The sequence below is a fragment of the Triturus cristatus genome, chromosome 8, assembly GCF_964204655.1.
Source record: "Triturus cristatus chromosome 8, aTriCri1.1, whole genome shotgun sequence".
Lineage (NCBI taxonomy): Eukaryota > Metazoa > Chordata > Amphibia > Caudata > Salamandridae > Triturus > Triturus cristatus.
This window is the reverse complement of record NC_140591.1, coordinates 53881824-53902149: the sequence shown is the minus strand read 5'-3', so window position 1 is coordinate 53902149 and position 20326 is coordinate 53881824. Positions and strand designations below refer to the sequence as shown.

General features: G+C 37.5%; 10 non-coding genes across 10 annotated transcripts; all 10 read right to left on the bottom strand.

The window, feature by feature from the left end:
• Nucleotides 1–1982: 1982 nt before the first annotated feature.
• TRNAF-GAA (transfer RNA phenylalanine (anticodon GAA)) lies at nt 1983–2055 on the bottom strand. Its single transcript has one exon. It is a non-coding gene; the product is annotated as a tRNA-Phe (tRNA).
• A 1676-nt stretch (nt 2056–3731) lies between these two features.
• On the bottom strand, nt 3732–3804 carry TRNAF-AAA (transfer RNA phenylalanine (anticodon AAA)). Its single transcript has one exon. It is a non-coding gene; the product is annotated as a tRNA-Phe (tRNA).
• Nucleotides 3805–4891: 1087 nt separating this feature from the next.
• On the bottom strand, nt 4892–4964 carry TRNAF-GAA (transfer RNA phenylalanine (anticodon GAA)). The gene has a single exon. It is a non-coding gene; the product is annotated as a tRNA-Phe (tRNA).
• Nucleotides 4965–6639: 1675 nt separating this feature from the next.
• TRNAF-AAA (transfer RNA phenylalanine (anticodon AAA)) lies at nt 6640–6712 on the bottom strand. The gene has a single exon. It is a non-coding gene; the product is annotated as a tRNA-Phe (tRNA).
• Nucleotides 6713–7808: 1096 nt separating this feature from the next.
• Nucleotides 7809–7881, bottom strand: TRNAF-GAA (transfer RNA phenylalanine (anticodon GAA)). The gene has a single exon. It is a non-coding gene; the product is annotated as a tRNA-Phe (tRNA).
• Nucleotides 7882–10709: 2828 nt separating this feature from the next.
• TRNAF-GAA (transfer RNA phenylalanine (anticodon GAA)) lies at nt 10710–10782 on the bottom strand. The gene has a single exon. It is a non-coding gene; the product is annotated as a tRNA-Phe (tRNA).
• A 1096-nt stretch (nt 10783–11878) lies between these two features.
• TRNAF-GAA (transfer RNA phenylalanine (anticodon GAA)) lies at nt 11879–11951 on the bottom strand. The gene has a single exon. It is a non-coding gene; the product is annotated as a tRNA-Phe (tRNA).
• A 2256-nt stretch (nt 11952–14207) lies between these two features.
• TRNAF-GAA (transfer RNA phenylalanine (anticodon GAA)) lies at nt 14208–14280 on the bottom strand. The gene has a single exon. It is a non-coding gene; the product is annotated as a tRNA-Phe (tRNA).
• Nucleotides 14281–15953: 1673 nt separating this feature from the next.
• Nucleotides 15954–16026, bottom strand: TRNAF-GAA (transfer RNA phenylalanine (anticodon GAA)). The gene has a single exon. It is a non-coding gene; the product is annotated as a tRNA-Phe (tRNA).
• Nucleotides 16027–18869: 2843 nt separating this feature from the next.
• Nucleotides 18870–18942, bottom strand: TRNAF-GAA (transfer RNA phenylalanine (anticodon GAA)). Its single transcript has one exon. It is a non-coding gene; the product is annotated as a tRNA-Phe (tRNA).
• Between the last annotated feature and the right edge of the window lie 1384 nt (nt 18943–20326).

Genomic DNA, 20326 nt, shown 5'->3' with positions numbered 1-20326 from the left:
GCAAAGCTTTACTTTCAATTAAAGGAAGAATTGGCAAATAAAGCAGGTAAAGTTGAATACAAGAGAGGTGGAAGCAAGTTTGACAGAAAGACAGAATGTAAAAAATATGTTGAAATGGTTGTCTTATCGATCAGCTTGATAAAAGGTTTTGATCATTATAAACAACGTCAATATGAGTTGACTCCAAATAGCATTTGTGGCATGCAAAGCAGAAGTTCAAAATGTGCCTAAACCCGGGATTGAACCAGGGACCTTTAAATCTTCAGTCTACTGCTCTCCCAACTGAGCTATTTCATCCAGCTGGCAATTTTGGCTTTCTGTTGTATTTTTTATAATTGTTAAAGATAAATGCAGAACCTGGTCACTCTATCTGCATGTGCAGTTATGTGTTAAATTGTCCAGTATTATTCAGTAGCTAAATTGGTCTGATGGGTGAATTTCCTTTTTAGGAGCCAAGTTAGTTAGATGATGTTTGTAAACTATGAATGGACTTATACTCAGAAACACAGACCTATATGGCGAGGGTCGGCAAGCTAGGTCATCTGACTACTAACAGTTTTGTATAAGGGGAACTGGAGGATGATGCAGGCAAAGCTTTACTTTCAATTAAAGGAAGAATTGGGAAATAAAGGAGGCAAAGTTGAATACAAGAGAGGTGGAAGCAAGTTTGAAAGAAAGACAGAAAGTAAATAATATGTTGAATTAATTGTATTGTCGATTATCTTGATAAAAGGTTTTGATCATTATAAACAAAGTCAATATGAGTTGACTCAAAATAGTCTTTGTGGCATGCAAAGCAGAAGTTCAAAATGTGCCGAAACCCGGGATCGAACCAGGGACCTTTAGATCTTCAGTCTAACGCTCTCCCAACTGAGCTACTTCAGCCTGCCAGCAGCTATAGTATTCAGCCTCTTTTTTTGAACAATCCCAGAACAGAGATGCAGAACCTGGATTTTCAATCTGAGGTTAGAGCTGTGTTTTAATGTGTCCTGCATTGTTCAGCAGCTAACTGGTGAAATGGGTGAGTAGCGTTTTTGGGATAAATGTTAGGTCGTTTTTCTTTTAAAACTCTAAGTGGACCAGCACTGTATTACACAGACGTATGTCGCCTGAGTAGGTAAGCTATGTCATCTCAATACTGACAACTTTGTTCAAGGAGAAGTGAAAGCTGATGCAGACAAGAGTTTGCTTTGAAAAAAGTATAAAATGGGATAAATTCGTCATCAAAGCTGATGGCAAGAGAGGTGGAAGCAAGTTTAGAAGGAGGACAGAAAGACAACTTTTTGTTGAAGTTATCATGTTGTTGATCAGTTGATAAAATATTTTGAGAAATAAAGAAAAAAAAACCTAGAGCTGATTTCAAGAAATATTTTGCAAGAATGTAGGATCCCCTCGCACTGTGCTGAAAGTCAGGATTGAATCAGGTACCTTAAGCTCTTCAGTCTAACGATCTCCCAACTGAGATATTTCAGCCAACAAGTCCCTGTGGCCTCCTGATGTATTATTAATAATTGTAGACGATACATACAGAACCTGGTCATTCTATTTTCGTTTATAGTTATGTGTTAAAGTGTCCAGTATCATTCAGCAGGTAACTTGGTCTGATGAGTGAATATCCTTTTTAGGGGACAATGTAGGTAGAATTTTTTTTTCTAAACTCTGAATTGACTTATACTCTGAAACACAGACCTATATGGCCAGGGTGTACAAGCTATGTCATCTGACTACTGACAGTTTTGTATAAGGGGAATTGGAGGCTGATGCAGGCAAAGCTTTACTTTAAAATAAAGCAAGAAGTTTCAAATAAATGAGGCATAGTTGAATACAAGAGAGGTGGAAGCAAGTTTGAAAGGAAGACAGAAAGTAAATAATATGTTGAATTGATTGTGTTGTTGATCAGATTGATAAAAGGTTTTGATAAAGAAGAGCGTTGATTTAACTCCAAACAGCTTTTGTGACATGAAAAGCAGAAGTTGAAATTGTGCCGAAACCCGGGATTGAACCAGGGACCTTTAGATCTTCAGTCTAACGCTCTCCCAACTGAGCTATTTCGGCCTGCTGGTAGTTTGGGTCTTCATCCTTTCTTTTAAACTTCCCAAGAAAATAGATGCTCATCCTCATGCTAGAGCTATGTTTTAAGATGTCCTGTATCATTCATCAGTTAACAGGTGCAATAGGTAAATAGCATTTTTCGGATCCAGGTTAGGTAGCTTTTTTTTTTTACTCTGAATGGACTAGCACCATATTACACAGAGGTATTTGGCCTGAGTAGGTAAGCTATGTCATCTGAATACTGAAATCTGTGTTCAAGGAGAAGTGGAAGCTGATGCAGACAAGAGTTTACTTTACAAAAAAGCATGAAATAGGAAACATTTGTAGTCGAAGCTGAATGCAAGAGAGGTGGAAGCAAATTTAGAAGGAGGACAGAAAGACAATTCTATGTTGAATTGATCATGTTGTCGATCAGTTGATCAAATATTTTGATAAATAAAGAAAGAAAAACTTGAGCTGATACCAAGAAATATTTTGTGAGAAGCAAGAAACCTCTCAGACTTTTCTAAAACCCAGCATTGAACAAGGGACTTTTAGATTTTCAATCTAACACTCTCCCAACTGAGCTATTTCATCCAGCTGGCCATTTTGGCTTTCTGTTGTATTTTTGATAATTGTTAAAGATAAATGCAGACCCTGGTCATTCTATCTGCATGTGCAGGTATGTGTTAAATTGTCCAATATTATTCAGCAGCTAAATTGCTCTGATGGGTGAATTTCCTTTTTAGGAGCCAAGTTAGTTAGAAGATGTTTGTAAACTATGAATGGACTTATACTCAGACACACAGACCTATATGGCGAGGGTAGGCAAACTAGGTCATCTGACTACTAACAGTTTTGTATAAGGGGAACTCGAGGCTGATGTAGGCAAAGCTTTACTTTCAATTAAAGGAAGAATTGGCAAATAAAGCAGGTAAAGTTGAATACAAGAGAGGTGGAAGCAAGTTTGACAGAAAGACAGAATGTAAAAAATATGTTGAAATGGTTGTCTTATCGATCAGCTTGATAAAAGGTTTTGATCATTATAAACAACGTCAATATGAGTTGACTCCAAATAGCATTTGTGGCATGCAAAGCAGAAGTTCAAAATGTGCCTAAACCCGGGATTGAACCAGGGACCTTTAGATCTTCAGTCTACTGCTCTCCCAACTGAGCTATTTCATCCAGCTGGCAATTTTGGCTTTCTGTTGTATTTTTTATAATTGTTAAAGAAAAATGCAGAACCTGGTCACTCTATCTGCATGTGCAGTTATGTGTTAAATTGTCCAGTATTATTCAGTAGCTAAATTGGTCTGATGGGTGAATTTCCTTTTTAGGAGCCAAGTTAGTTAGATGATGTTTGTAAACTATGAATGGACTTATACTCAGAAACACAGACCTATATGGCGAGGGTCGGCAAGCTAGGTCATCTGACTACTAACAGTTTTGTATAAGGGGAACTGGAGGCTGATGCAGGCAAAGCTTTACTTTCAATTAAAGGAAGAATTGGGAAATAAAGGAGGCAAAGTTGAATACAAGAGAGGTGGAAGCAAGTTTGAAAGAAAGACAGAAAGTAAATAATATGTTGAATTAATTGTATTGTCGATTATCTTGATAAAATGTTTTGATCATTATAAACAAAGTCAATATGAGTTGACTCAAAATAGTCTTTGTGGCATGCAAAGCAGAAGTTCAAAACGTGCCGAAACCCAGGATCGAACCAGGGACCTTTAGATCTTTAGTCTAACGCTCTCCCAACTGAGCTATTTCGGCCTGCCAGCAGCTATAGCATTCAGCCTCTTTTTTTGAACAATCCCAGAACAGAGATGCAGAACCTGGATTTTCAATCTGAGGTTAGAGCTGTGTTTTAATGTGTCCTGCATTGTTCAGCAGCTAACTGGTGAAATGGGTGAGTAGCGTTTTTGGGATAAATGTTAGGTCGTTTTTCTTTTAAAACTCTAAGTGGACCAGCACTGTATTACACAGACGTATGTCGCCTGAGTAGGTAAGCTATGTCATCTCAATACTGACAACTTTGTTCAAGGAGAAGTGAAAGCTGATGCAGACAAGAGTTTACTTTGAAAAAAGTATAAAATGGGATAAATTCGTCATCAAAGCTGATGGCAAGAGAGGTGGAAGCAAGTTTAGAAGGAGGACAGAAAGACAACTTTTTGTTGAAGTTATCATGTTGTTGATCAGTTGATAAAATATTTTGAGAAATAAAGAAAAAAAAACTAGAGCTGATTTCAAGAAATATTTTGCAACAATGTAGGATCCCCTCGCACTGTGCTGAAAGTCAGGATTGAATCAGGTACCTTAAGCTCTTCAGTCTAACGATCTCCCAACTGAGATATTTCAGCCAACAAGTCCCTGTGGCCTCCTGATGTATTATTAATCGATACATACAGAACCTGGTCATTCTATTTTCGTTTATAGTTATGTGTTAAAGTGTCCAGTATCATTCAGCAGGTAACTTGGTCTGATGAGTGAATATCCTTTTTAGGGGACAATGTAGGTAGAATTTTTTTTTCTAAACTCTGAATTGACTTATACTCTGAAACACAGACCTATATGGCCAGGGTGTACAAGCTATGTCATCTGACTACTGACAGTTTTGTATAAGGGGAATTGGAGGCTGATGCAGGCAAAGCTTTACTTTAAAATAAAGCAAGAAGTTGCAAATAAATGAGGCATAGTTGAATACAAGAGAGGTGGAAGCAAGTTTGAAAGGAAGACAGAAAGTAAATAATATGTTGAATTGATTGGAGTTAAATCAACGCTCTTCTTTATCAAAACCTTTTATCAATCTGATCAACAACACAAACAGCTTTTGTGACATGAAAAGCAGAAGTTGAAATTGTGCCGAAACCCGGGATTGAACCAGGGACCTTTAGATCTTCAGTCTAACGCTCTCCCAACTGAGCTATTTCGGCCTGCTGGTAGTTTGGGTCTTCATCCTTTCTTTTAAACTTCCCAAGAAAATAGATGCTCAACCTCATGCTAGAGCTATGTTTTAAGATGTCCTGTATCATTCATCAGTTAACGGGTGCAATAGGTAAATAGCATTTTTCGGATCCAGGTTAGGTAGCTTTTTTTTTTACTCTGAATGGACTAGCACTATATTACACAGAGGTATTTGGCCTGAGTAGGTAAGCTATGTCATCTGAATACTGAAATCTGTGTTCAAGGAGAAGTGGAAGCTGATGCAGACAAGAGTTTTCTTTACAAAAAAGCATGAAATAGGAAACATTTGTAGTCGAAGCTGAATGCAAGAGAGGTGGAAGCAAATTTAGAAGGAGGACAGAAAGACAATTCTATGTTGAATTGATCATGTTGTCGATCAGTTGATCAAATATTTTGATAAATAAAGAAAGAAAAACTTGAGCTGATACCAAGAAATATTTTGTGAGAAGCAAGAAACCTCTCAGACTTTTCCGAAACCCAGCATTGAACAAGGGACTTTTAGATTTTCAATCTAACACTCTCCCAACTGAGCTATTTCATCCAGCTGGCCATTTTGGCTTTCTGTTGTATTTTTGATAATTGTTAAAGATAAATGCAGACCCTGGTCATTCTATCTGCATGTGCAGTTATGTGTTAAATTGTCCAATGTTATTCAGCAGCTAAATTGGTCTGATGGGTGAATTTCCTTTTTAGGAGCCAAGTTAGTTAGAAGATGTTTGTAAACTATGAATGGACTTATACTCAGACACACAGACCTATGTGGCGAGGGTAGGCAAACTAGGTCATCTGACTACTAACAGTTTTGTATAAGGGGAACTCGAGGCTGATGCAGGCAAAGCTTTACTTTCAATTAAAGGAAGAATTGGCAAATAAAGCAGGTAAAGTTGAATACAAGAGAGGTGGAAGCAAGTTTGACAGAAAGACAGAATGTAAAAAATATGTTGAAATGGTTGTCTTTTCGATCAGCTTGACAAAAGGTTTTGATCATTATAAACAACGTCAATATGAGTTGACTCCAAATAGCATTTGTGGCATGCAAAGCATAAGTTCAAAATGTGCCTAAACCCGGGATTGAACCAGGGACCTTTAGATCTTCAGTCTACTGCTCTCCCAACTGAGCTATTTCATCCAGCTGGCAATTTTGGCTTTCTGTTGTATTTTTTATAATTGTTAAAGATAAATGCAGAACCTGGTCACTCTATCTGCATGTGCAGTTATGTGTTAAATTGTCCAGTATTATTCAGTAGCTAAATTGGTCTGATGGGTGAATTTCCTTTTTAGGAGCCAAGTTAGTTAGATGATGTTTGTAAACTATGAATGGACTTATACTCAGAAACACAGACCTATATGGCGAGGGTCGGCAAGCTAGGTCATCTGACTACTAACAGTTTTGTATAAGGGGAACTGGAGGCTGTTGCAGGCAAAGCTTTACTTTCAATTAAAGGAAGAATTGGGAAATAAAGGAGGCAAAGTTGAATACAAGAGAGGTGGAAGCAAGTTTGAAAGAAAGACAGAAAGTAAATAATATGTTGAATTAATTGTATTGTCGATTATCTTGATAAAAGGTTTTGATCATTATAAACAAAGTCAATATGAGTTGACTCAAAATAGTCTTTGTGGCATGCAAAGCAGAAGTTCAAAACGTGCCGAAACCCGGGATCGAACCAGGGACCTTTAGATCTTTAGTCTAACGCTCTCCCAACTGAGCTATTTCGGCCTGCCAGCAGCTATAGTATTCAGCCTCTTTTTTTGAACAATCCCAGAACAGAGATGCAGAACCTGGATTTTCAATCTGAGGTTAGAGCTGTGTTTTAATGTGTCCTGCATTGTTCAGCAGCTAACTGGTGAAATGGGTGAGTAGCGTTTTTGGGATAAATGTTAGGTCGTTTTTCTTTTAAAACTCTAAGTGGACCAGCACTGTATTACACAGACGTATGTCGCCTGAGTAGGTAAGCTATGTCATCTCAATACTGACAACTTTGTTCAAGGAGAAGTGAAAGCTGATGCAGACAAGAGTTTGCTTTGAAAAAAGTATAAAATGGGATAAATTCGTCATCAAAGCTGATGGCAAGAGAGGTGGAAGCAAGTTTAGAAGGAGGACAGAAAGACAACTTTTTGTTGAAGTTATCATGTTGTTGATCAGTTGATAAAATATTTTGAGAAATAAAGAAAAAAAAACCTAGAGCTGATTTCAAGAAATATTTTGCAAGAATGTAGGATCCCCTCGCACTGTGCTGAAAGTCAGGATTGAATCAGGTACCTTAAGCTCTTCAGTCTAACGATCTCCCAACTGAGATATTTCAGCCAACAAGTCCCTGTGGCCTCCTGATGTATTATTAATAATTGTAGACGATACATACAGAACCTGGTCATTCTATTTTCGTTTATAGTTATGTGTTAAAGTGTCCAGTATCATTCAGCAGGTAACTTGGTCTGATGAGTGAATATCCTTTATAGGGGACAATGTAGGTAGAATTTTTTTTCTAAACTCTGAATTGACTTATACTCTGAAACACAGACCTATATGGCCAGGGTGTACAAGCTATGTCATCTGACTACTGACAGTTTTGTATAAGGGGAATTGGAGGCTGATGCAGACAAAGCTTTACTTTAAAATAAAGCAAGAAGTTTCAAATAAATGAGGCATAGTTGAATACAAGAGAGGTGGAAGCAAGTTTGAAAGGAAGACAGAAAGTAAATAATATGTTGAATTGATTGTGTTGTTGATCAGATTGATAAAAGGTTTTGATAAAGAAGAGCGTTGATTTAACTCCAAACAGCTTTTGTGACATGAAAAGCAGAAGTTAAAATTGTGCCGAAACCCGGGATTGAACCAGGGACCTTTAGATCTTCAGTCTAACGCTCTCCCAACTGAGCTATTTCGGCCTGCTGGTAGTTTGGGTCTTCATCCTTTCTTTTAAACTTCCCAAGAAAATAGATGCTCATCCTCATGCTAGAGCTATGTTTTAAGATGTCCTGTATCATTCATCAGTTAACAGGTGCAATAGGTAAATAGCATTTTTCGGATCCAGGTTAGGTAGCTTTTTTTTTTACTCTGAATGGACTAGCACCATATTACACAGAGGTATTTGGCCTGAGTAGGTAAGCTATGTCATCTGAATACTGAAATCTGTGTTCAAGGAGAAGTGGAAGCTGATGCAGACAAGAGTTTACTTTACAAAAAAGCATGAAATAGGAAACATTTGTAGTCGAAGCTGAATGCAAGAGAGGTGGAAGCAAATTTAGAAGGAGGACAGAAAGACAATTCTATGTTGAATTGATCCTGTTGTCGATCAGTTGATCAAATATTTTGATAAATAAAGAAAGAAAAACTTGAGCTGATACCAAGAAATATTTTGTGAGAAGCAAGAAACCTCTCAGACTTTTCCGAAACCCAGCATTGAACAAGGGACTTTTAGATTTTCAATCTAACACTCTCCCAACTCAGCTATTTCATCCAGCTGGCCATTTTGGCTTTCTGTTGTATTTTTGATAATTGTTAAAGATAAATGCAGACCCTGGTCATTCTATCTGCATGTGCAGTTATGTGTTAAATTGTCCAATATTATTCAGCAGCTAAATTGGTCTGATGAGTGAATATCCTTTTTAGGGGACAATGTAGGTAGAATTTTTTTTTCTAAACTCTGAATTGACTTATACTCTGAAACACAGACCTATATGGCCAGGGTGTACAAGCTATGTCATCTGACTACTGACAGTTTTGTATAAGGGGAATTGGAGGCTGATGCAGGCAAAGCTTTACTTTAAAATAAAGCAAGAAGTTGCAAATAAATGAGGCATAGTTGAATACAAGAGAGGTGGAAGCAAGTTTGAAAGGAAGACAGAAAGTAAATAATATGTTGAATTGATTGTGTTGTTGATCAGATTGATAAAAGGTTTTGATAAAGAAGAGCGTTGATTTAACTCCAAACAGCTTTTGTGACATGAAAAGCAGAAGTTGAAATTGTGCCAAAACCCGGGATTGAACCAGGGACCTTTAGATCTTCACGCTAACGCTCTCCCAACTGAGCTATTTCAGCCTGCTGGTAGTTTGGGTCTTCATCCTTTCTTTTAAACTTCCCAAGAAAATAGATGCTCATCCTCATGCTAGAGCTATGTTTTAAGATGTCCTGTATCATTCATCAGTTAACGGGTGCAATAGGTAAATAGCATTTTTCGGATCCAGGTTAGGTAGCTTTTTTTTTACTCTGAATGGACTAGCACCATATTACACAGAGGTATTTGGCCTGAGTAGGTAAGCTATGTCATCTGAATACTGAAATCTGTGTTCAAGGAGAAGTGGAAGCTGATGCAGACAAGAGTTTACTTTACAAAAAAGCATGAAATAGGAAACATTTGTAGTCGAAGCTGAATGCAAGAGAGGTGGAAGCAAATTTAGAAGGAGGACAGAAAGACAATTCTATGTTGAATTGATCATGTTGTCAATCAGTTGATCAAATATTTTGATAAATAAAGAAAGAAAAACTTGAGCTGATACCAAGAAATATTTTGTGAGAAGCAAGAAACCTCTCAGACTTTTCCGAAACCCAGCATTGAACAAGGGACTTTTAGATTTTCAATCTAACACTCTCCCAACTGAGCTATTTCATCCAGCTGGCCATTTTGGCTTTCTGTTGTATTTTTGATAATTGTTAAAGATAAATGCAGACCCTGGTCATTCTATCTGCACGTGCAGTTATGTGTTAAATTGTCCAATATTATTAAGCAGCTAAATTGGTCTGATGGGTGAATTTCCTTTTTAGGAGCCAAGTTAGTTAGAAGATGTTTGTAAACTATGAATGGACTTATACTCAGACACACAGACCTATATGGCGAGGGTAGGCAAACTAGGTCATCTGACTACTAACAGTTTTGTATAAGGGGAACTCGAGGCTGATGCAGGCAAAGCTTTACTTTCAATTAAAGGAAGAATTGGCAAATAAAGCAGGTAAAGTTGAATACAAGAGAGGTGGAAGCAAGTTTGACAGAAAGACAGAATGTAAAAAATGTGTTGAAATGGTTGTCTTATCGATCAGCTTGATAAAAGGTTTTGATCATTATAAACAACGTCAATATGAGTTGACTCCAAATAGCATTTGTGGCATGCAAAGCAGAAGTTCAAAATGTGCCTAAACCCGGGATTGAACCAGGGACCTTTAGATCTTCAGTCTACTGCTCTCCCAACTGAGCTATTTCATCCAGCTGGCAATTTTGGCTTTCTGTTGTATTTTTTATAATTGTTAAAGAAAAATGCAGAACCTGGTCACTCTATCTGCATGTGCAGTTATGTGTTAAATTGTCCAGTATTATTCAGTAGCTAAATTGGTCTGATGGGTGAATTTCCTTTTTAGGAGCCAAGTTAGTTAGATGATGTTTGTAAACTATGAATGGACTTATACTCAGAAACACAGACCTATATGGCGAGGGTCGGCAAGCTAGGTCATCTGACTACTAACAGTTTTGTATAAGGGGAACTGGAGGCTGATGCAGGCAAAGCTTTACTTTCAATTAAAGGAAGAATTGGGAAATAAAGGAGGCAAAGTTGAATACAAGAGAGGTGGAAGCAAGTTTGAAAGAAAGACAGAAAGTAAATAATATGTTGAATTAATTGTATTGTCGATTATCTTGATAAAAGGTTTTGATCATTATAAACAAAGTCAATATGAGTTGACTCAAAATAGTCTTTGTGGCATGCAAAGCAGAAGTTCAAAATGTGCCGAAACCCGGGATCGAACCAGGGACCTTTAGATCTTCAGTCTAACACTCTCCCAACTGAGCTATTTCGGCCTGCCAGCAGCTATAGTATTCAGCCTCTTTTTTTGAACAATCCCAGAACAGAGATGCAGAACCTGGATTTTCAATCTGAGGTTAGAGCTGTGTTTTAATGTGTCCTGCATTGTTCAGCAGCTAACTGGTGAAATGGGTGAGTAGCGTTTTTGGGATAAATGTTAGGTCGTTTTTCTTTTAAAACTCTGAGTGGACCAGAACTGTATTACACAGACGTATGTCGCCTGAGTAGGTAAGCTATGTCATCTCAATACTGACAACTTTGTTCAAGGAGAAGTGAAAGCTGATGCAGACAAGAGTTTACTTTGAAAAAAGTATAAAATGGGATAAATTCGTCATCAAAGCTGATGGCAAGAGAGGTGGAAGCAAGTTTAGAAGGAGGACAGAAAGACAACTTTTTGTTGAAGTTATCATGTTGTTGATCAGTTGATAAAATATTTTGAGAAATAAAGAAAAAAAAACTAGAGCTGATTTCAAGAAATATTTTGCAAGAATGTAGGATCCCCTCGCACTGTGCTGAAAGTCAGGATTGAATCAGGTACCTTAAGCTCTTCAGTCTAACGATCTCCCAACTGAGATATTTCAGCCAACAAGTCCCTGTGGCCTCCTGATGTATTATTAATAATTGTAGACGATACATACAGAACCTGGTCATTCTATTTTCGTTTATAGTTATGTGTTAAAGTGTCCAGTATCATTCAGCAGGTAACTTGGTCTGATGAGTGAATATCCTTTTTAGGGGACAATGTAGGTAGAATTTTTTTTTCTAAACTCTGAATTGACTTATACTCTGAAACACAGACCTATATGGCCAGGGTGTACAAGCTATGTCATCTGACTACTGACAGTTTTGTATAAGGGGAATTGGAGGCTGATGCAGGCAAAGCTTTACTTTAAAATAAAGCAAGAAGTTGCAAATAAATGAGGCATAGTTGAATACAAGAGAGGTGGAAGCAAGTTTGAAAGGAAGACAGAAAGTAAATAATATGTTGAATTGATTGTGTTGTTGATCAGATTGATAAAAGGTTTTGATAAAGAAGAGCGTTGATTTAACTCCAAACAGCTTTTGTGACATGAAAAGCAGAAGTTGAAATTGTGCCGAAACCCGGGATTGAACCAGGGACCTTTAGATCTTCAGTCTAACGCTCTCCCAACTGAGCTATTTCGGCCTGCTGGTAGTTTGGGTCTTCATCCTTTCTTTTAAACTTCCCAAGAAAATAGATGCTCATCCTCAGGCTAGAGCTATGTTTTAAGATGTCCTGTATCATTCATCAGTTAACAGGTGCAATAGGTAAATAGCATTTTTCGGATCCAGGTTAGGTAGCTTTTTTTTTTACTCTGAATGGACTAGCACCATATTACACAGAGGTATTTGGCCTGAGTAGGTAAGCTATGTCATCTGAATACTGAAATCTGTGTTCAAGGAGAAGTGGAAGCTGATGCAGACAAGAGTTTACTTTACAAAAAAGCATGAAATAGGAAACATTTGTAGTCGAAGCTGAATGCAAGAGAGGTGGAAGCAAATTTAGAAGGAGGACAGAAAGACAATTCTATGTTGAATTGATCCTGTTGTCGATCAGTTGATCAAATATTTTGATAAATAAAGAAAGAAAAACTTGAGCTGATACCAAGAAATATTTTGTGAGAAGCAAGAAACCTCTCAGACTTTTCCGAAACCCAGCATTGAACAAGGGACTTTTAGATTTTCAATCTAACACTCTCCCAACTCAGCTATTTCATCCAGCTGGCCATTTTGGCTTTCTGTTGTATTTTTGATAATTGTTAAAGATAAATGCAGACCCTGGTCATTCTATCTGCATGTGCAGTTATGTGTTAAATTGTCCAATATTATTCAGCAGCTAAATTGGTCTGATGGGTGAATTTCCTTTTTAGGAGCCAAGTTAGTTAGAAGATGTTTGTAAACTATGAATGGACTTATACTCAGACACACAGACCTATATGGCGAGGGTAGGCAAACTAGGTCATCTGACTATTAACAGTTTTGTATAAGGGGAACTCGAGGCTGATGTAGGCAAAGCTTTACTTTCAATTAAAGGAAGAATTGGCAAATAAAGCAGGTAAAGTTGAATACAAGAGAGGTGGAAGCAAGTTTGACAGAAAGACAGAATGTAAAAAATATGTTGAAATGGTTGTCTTATCGATCAGCTTGATAAAAGGTTTTGATCATTATAAACAACGTCAATATGAGTTGACTCCAAATAGCATTTGTGGCATGCAAAGCAGAAGTTCAAAATGTGCCTAAACCCGGGATTGAACCAGGGACCTTTAGATCTTCAGTCTAACACTCTCCCAACTGAGATATTTCGGCCTGCCAGAAGCTATAGTATTCAGCCTCTTTTTTTGAACAATCCCAGAACAGAGATGCAGAACCTGGATTTTCAATCTGAGGTTAGAGCTGTGTTTTAATGTGTCCTGCATTGTTCAGCAGCTAACTGGTGAAATGGGTGAGTAGCGTTTTTGGGATAAATGTTAGGTCGTTATTCTTTTAAAACTCTGAGTGGACCAGCACTGTATTACACAGACGTATGTCGCCTGAGTAGGTAAGCTATATCATCTCAATACTGACAACTTTGTTCAAGGAGAAGTGAAAGCTGATGCAGACAAGAGTTTACTTTGAAAAAAGTATAAAATGGGATAAATTCGTCATCAAAGTTGATGGCAAGAGAGGTGGAAGCAAGTTTAGAAGGAGGACAGAAAGACAACTTTTTGTTGAAGTTATCATGTTGTTGATCAGTTGATAAAATATTTTGAGAAATAAAGAAAAAAAAACTAGAGCTGATTTCAAGAAATATTTTGCAAGAATGTAGGATCCCCTCGCACTGTGCTGAAAGTCAGGATTGAATCAGGTACCTTAAGCTCTTCAGTCTAACGATCTCCCAACTGAGATATTTCAGCCAACAAGTCCCTGTGGCCTCCTGATGTATTATTAATAATTGTAGACGATACATACAGAACCTGGTCATTCTATTTTTGTTTATAGTTATGTGTTAAAGTGTCCAGTATCATTCAGCAGGTAACTTGGTCTGATGAGTGAATATCCTTTTTAGGGGACAAGGTAGGTAGAATTTTTTTTTCTAAACTCTGAATTGACTTATACTCTGAAACACAGACCTATATGGCCAGGGTGTACAAGCTATGTCATCTGACTACTGACAGTTTTGTATAAGGGGAATTGGAGGCTGATGCAGGCAAAGCTTTACTTTAAAATAAAGCAAGAAGTTGCAAATAAATGAGGCATAGTTGAATACAAGAGAGGTGGAAGCAAGTTTGAAAGGAAGACAGAAAGTAAATAATATGTTGAATTGATTGTGTTGTTGATCAGATTGATAAAAGATTTTGATAAAGAAGAGCGTTGATTTAACTCCAAACAGCTTTTGTGACATGAAAAGCAGAAGTTGAAATTGTGCCGAAACCCGGGATTGAACCAGGGACCTTTAGATCTTCAGTCTAACGCTCTCCCAACTGAGCTATTTCGGCCTGCTGGTAGTTTGGGTCTTCATCCTTTCTTTTAAACTTCCCAAGAAAATAGATGCTCATCCTCATGCTAGAGCTATGTTTTAAGATGTCCTGTATCATTCATCAGTTAACAGGTGCAATAGGTAAATAGCATTTTTCGGATCCAGGTTAGGTAGCTTTTTTTTTTACTCTGAATGGACTAGCACCATATTACACAGAGGTATTTGGCCTGAGTAGGTAAGCTATGTCATCTGAATACTGAAATCTGTGTTCAAGGAGAAGTGGAAGCTGATGCAGACAAGAGTTTACTTTACAAAAAAGCATGAAATAGGAAACATTTGTAGTCGAAGCTGAATGCAAGAGAGGTGGAAGCAAATTTAGAAGGAGGACAGAAAGACAATTCTATGTTGAATTGATCATGTTGTCAATCAGTTGATCAAATATTTTGATAAATAAAGAAAGAAAAACTTGAGCTGATACCAAGAAATATTTTGTGAGAAGCAAGAAACCTCTCAGACTTTTCCGAAACCCAGCATTGAACAAGGGACTTTTAGATTTTCAATCTAACACTCTCCCAACTGAGCTATTTCATCCAGCTGGCCATTTTGGCTTTCTGTTGTATTTTTGATAATTGTTAAAGATAAATGCAGACCCTGGTCATTCTATCTGCACGTGCAGTTATGTGTTAAATTGTCCAATATTATTAAGCAGCTAAATTGGTCTGATGGGTGAATTTCCTTTTTAGGAGCCAAGTTAGTTAGAAGATGTTTGTAAACTATGAATGGACTTATACTCAGACACACAGACCTATATGGCGAGGGTAGGCAAACTAGGTCATCTGACTACTAACAGTTTTGTATAAGGGGAACTCGAGGCTGATGCAGGCAAAGCTTTACTTTCAATTAAAGGAAGAATTGGCAAATAAAGCAGGTAAAGTTGAATACAAGAGAGGTGGAAGCAAGTTTGACAGAAAGACAGAATGTAAAAAATGTGTTGAAATGGTTGTCTTATCGATCAGCTTGATAAAAGGTTTTGATCATTATAAACAACGTCAATATGAGTTGACTCCAAATAGCATTTGTGGCATGCAAAGCAGAAGTTCAAAATGCCTAAACCCGGGATTGAACCAGGGACCTTTAGATCTTCAGTCTACTGCTCTCCCAACTGAGCTATTTCATCCAGCTGGCAATTTTGGCTTTCTGTTGTATTTTTTATAATTGTTAAAGAAAAATGCAGAACCTGGTCACTCTATCTGCATGTGCAGTTATGTGTTAAATTGTCCAGTATTATTCAGTAGCTAAATTGGTCTGATGGGTGAATTTCCTTTTTAGGAGCCAAGTTAGTTAGATGATGTTTGTAAACTATGAATGGACTTATACTCAGAAACACAGACCTATATGGCGAGGGTCGGCAAGCTAGGTCATCTGACTACTAACAGTTTTGTATAAGGGGAACTGGAGGCTGATGCAGGCAAAGCTTTACTTTCAATTAAAGGAAGAATTGGGAAATAAAGGAGGCAAAGTTGAATACAAGAGAGGTGGAAGCAAGTTTGAAAGAAAGACAGAAAGTAAATAATATGTTGAATTAATTGTATTGTCGATTATCTTGATAAAAGGTTTTGATCATTATAAACAAAGTCAATATGAGTTGACTCAAAATAGTCTTTGTGGCATGCAAAGCAGAAGTTCAAAATGTGCCGAAACCCGGGATCGAACCAGGGACCTTTAGATCTTCAGTCTAACACTCTCCCAACTGAGCTATTTCGGCCTGCCAGCAGCTATAGTATTCAGCCTCTTTTTTTGAACAATCCCAGAACAGAGATGCAGAACCTGGATTTTCAATCTGAGGTTAGAGCTGTGTTTTAATGTGTCCTGCATTGTTCAGCAGCTAACTGGTGAAATGGGTGAGTAGCGTTTTTGGGATAAATGTTAGGTCGTTTTTCTTTTAAAACTCTGAGTGGACCAGCACTGTATTACACAGACGTATGTCGCCTGAGTAGGTAAGCTATGTCATCTCAATACTGACAACTTTGTTCAAGGAGAAGTGAAAGCTGATGCAGACAAGAGTTTACTTTGAAAAAAGTATAAAATGGGATAAATTCGTCATCAAAGCTGATGGCAAGAGAGGTGGAAGCAAGTTTAGAAGGAGGACAGAAAGACAACTTTTTGTTGAAGTTATCATGTTGTTGATCAGTTGATAAAATATTTTGAGAAATAAAGAAAAAAAAACTAGAGCTGATTTCAAGAAATATTTTGCAAGAATGTAGGATCCCCTCGCACTGTGCTGAAAGTCAGGATTGAATCAGGTACCTTAAGCTCTTCAGTCTAACGATCTCCCAACTGAGATATTTCAGCCAACAAGTGCCTGTGGCCTCCTGATGTATTATTAATAATTGTAGACGATACATACAGAACCTGGTCATTCTATTTTCGTTTATAGTTATGTGTTAAAGTGTCCAGTATCATTCAGCAGGTAACTTGGTCTGATGTGTGAATAATCTTTTTAGGGGAAAAGGTAGGTAGAATTTTTTTTCTAAACTCTGAATTGACTTATACTCTGAAACACAGACCTATATGGCCAGGGTGTACAAGCTATATCATCTGACTACTGACAGTTTTGTATAAGGGGAATTGGAGGCTGATGCAGGCAAAGCTTTACTTTAAAATAAAGCAAGAAGTTTCAAATAAATGAGGCATAGTTGAATACAAGAGAGGTGGAAGCAAGTTTGAAAGGAAGACAGAAAGTAAATAATATGTTGAATTGATTGTGTTGTTGATCAGATTGATGAAAGGTTTTGATAAAGAAGAGCGTTGATTTAACTCCAAACAGCTTTTGTGACATGAAAAGCAGAAGTTGAAATTGTGCCGAAACCCGGGATGGAACCAGGGACCTTTAGATCTTCACTCTAACGCTCTCCCAACTGAGCTATTTCAGCCTGCTGGTAGTTTGGGTCTTCATCCTTTCTTTTAAACTTCCCAAGAAAATAGATGCTCATCCTCATGCTAGAGCTATGTTTTAAGATGTCCTGTATCATTCATCAGTTAACGGGTGCAATAGGTAAATAGCATTTTTCGGATCCAGGTTAGGTAGCTTTTTTTTTTACTCTGAATGGACTAGCACCATATTACACAGAGGTATTTGGCCTGAGTAGGTAAGCTATGTCATCTGAATACTGAAATCTGTGTTCAAGGAGAAGTGGAAGCTGATGCAGACAAGAGTTTACTTTACAAAAAAGCATGAAATAGGAAACATTTGTAGTCGAAGCTGAATGCAAGAGAGGTGGAAGCAAATTTAGAAGGAGGACAGAAAGACAATTCTATGTTGAATTGATCATGTTGTCGATCAGTTGATCAAATATTTTGATAAATAAAGAAAGAAAAACTTGAGCTGATACCAAGAAATATTTTGTGAGAAGCAAGAAACCTCTCAGACTTTTCCGAAACCCAGCATTGAACAAGGGACTTTTAGATTTTCAATCTAACACTCTCCCAACTGAGCTATTTCATCCAGCTGGCCATTTTGGCTTTCTGTTGTATTTTTGATAATTGTTAAAGATAAATGCAGACCCTGGTCATTCTATCTGCATGTGCAGTTATGTGTTAAATTGTCCAATATTATTCAGCAGCTAAATTGGTCTGATGGGTGAATTTCCTTTTTAGGAGCCAAGTTAGTTAGAAGATGTTTGTAAACTATGAATGGACTTATACTCAGACACACAGACCTATATGGCGAGGGTAGGCAAACTAGGTCATCTGACTACTAACAGTTTTGTATAAGGGGAACTCGAGGCTGATGCAGGCAAAGCTTTACTTTCAATTAAAGGAAGAATTGGCAAATAAAGCAGGTAAAGTTGAATACAAGAGAGGTGGAAGCAAGTTTGACAGAAAGACAGAATGTAAAAAATATGTTGAAATGGTTGTCTTATCGATCAGCTTGATAAAAGGTTTTGATCATTATAAACAACGTCAATATGAGTTGACTCCAAATAGCATTTGTGGCATGCAAAGCAGAAGTTCAAAATGTGCCTAAACCCGGGATTGAACCAGGGACCTTTAGATCTTCAGTCTACTGCTCTCCCAACTGAGCTATTTCATCCAGCTGGCAATTTCGGCTTTCTGTTGTATTTTTTATAATTGTTAAAGATAAATGCAGAACCTGGTCACTCTATCTGCATGTGCAGTTATGTGTTAAATTGTCCAGTATTATTCAGTAGCTAAATTGGTCTGATGGGTGAATTTCCTTTTTAGGAGCCAAGTTAGTTAGATGATGTTTGTAAACTATGAATGGACTTATACTCAGAAACACAGACCTATATGGCGAGGGTCGGCAAGCTAGGTCATCTGACTACTAACAGTTTTGTATAAGGGGAACTGGAGGCTGATGCAGGCAAAGCTTTACTTTCAATTAAAGGAAGAATTGGGAAATAAAGGAGGCAAAGTTGAATACAAGAGAGGTGGAAGCAAGTTTGAAAGAAAGACAGAAAGTAAATAATATGTTGAATTAATTGTATTGTCGATTATCTTGATAAAAGGTTTTGATCATTATAAACAAAGTCAATATGAGATGACTCAAAATAGTCTTTGTGGCATGCAAAGCAGAAGTTCAAAATGTGCCGAAACCCGGGATCGAACCAGGGACCTTTAGATCTTCAGTCTAACACTCTCCCAACTGAGCTATTTCGGCCTGCCAGCAGCTATAGTATTCAGCCTCTTTTTTTGAACAATCCCAGAACAGAGATGCAGAACCTGGATTTTCAATCTGAGGTTAGAGCTGTGTTTTAATGTGTCCTGCATTGTTCAGCAGCTAACTGGTGAAATGGGTGAGTAGCGTTTTTGGGATAAATGTTAGGTCGTTTTTCTTTTAAAACTCTGAGTGGACCAGAACTGTATTACACAGACGTATGTCGCCTGAGTAGGTAAGCTATGTCATCTCAATACTGACAACTTTGTTCAAGGAGAAGTGAAAGCTGATGCAGACAAGAGTTTACTTTGAAAAAAGTATAAAATGGGATAAATTCGTCATCAAAGCTGATGGCAAGAGAGGTGGAAGCAAGTTTAGAAGGAGGACAGAAAGACAACTTTTTGTTGAAGTTATCATGTTGTTGATCAGTTGATAAAATATTTTGAGAAATAAAGAAAAAAAAACTAGAGCTGATTTCAAGAAATATTTTGCAAGAATGTAGGATCCCCTCGCACTGTGCTGAAAGTCAGGATTGAATCAGGTACCTTAAGCTCTTCAGTCTAACGATCTCCCAACTGAGATATTTCAGCCAACAAGTCCCTGTGGCCTCCTGATGTATTATTAATAATTGTAGACGATACATACAGAACCTGGTCATTCTATTTTCGTTTATAGTTATGTGTTAAAGTGTCCAGTATCATTCAGCAGGTAACTTGGTCTGATGAGTGAATATCCTTTTTAGGGGACAATGTAGGTAGAATTTTTTTTTCTAAACTCTGAATTGACTTATACTCTGAAACACAGACCTATATGGCCAGGGTGTACAAGCTATGTCATCTGACTACTGACAGTTTTGTATAAGGGGAATTGGAGGCTGATGCAGGCAAAGCTTTACTTTAAAATAAAGCAAGAAGTTGCAAATAAATGAGGCATAGTTGAATACAAGAGAGGTGGAAGCAAGTTTGAAAGGAAGACAGAAAGTAAATAATATGTTGAATTGATTGTGTTGTTGATCAGATTGATAAAAGGTTTTGATAAAGAAGAGCGTTGATTTAACTCCAAACAGCTTTTGTGACATGAAAAGCAGAAGTTGAAATTGTGCCGAAACTCGGGATTGAACCAGGGACCTTTAGATCTTCAGTCTAACGCTCTCCCAACTGAGCTATTTCGGCCTGCTGGTAGTTTGGGTCTTCATCCTTTCTTTTAAACTTCCCAAGAAAATAGATGCTCATCCTCATGCTAGAGCTATGTTTTAAGATGTCCTGTATCATTCATCAGTTAACAGGTGCAATAGGTAAATAGCATTTTTCGGATCCAGGTTAGGTAGCTTTTTTTTTTACTCTGAATGGACTAGCACCATATTACACAGAGGTATTTGGCCTGAGTA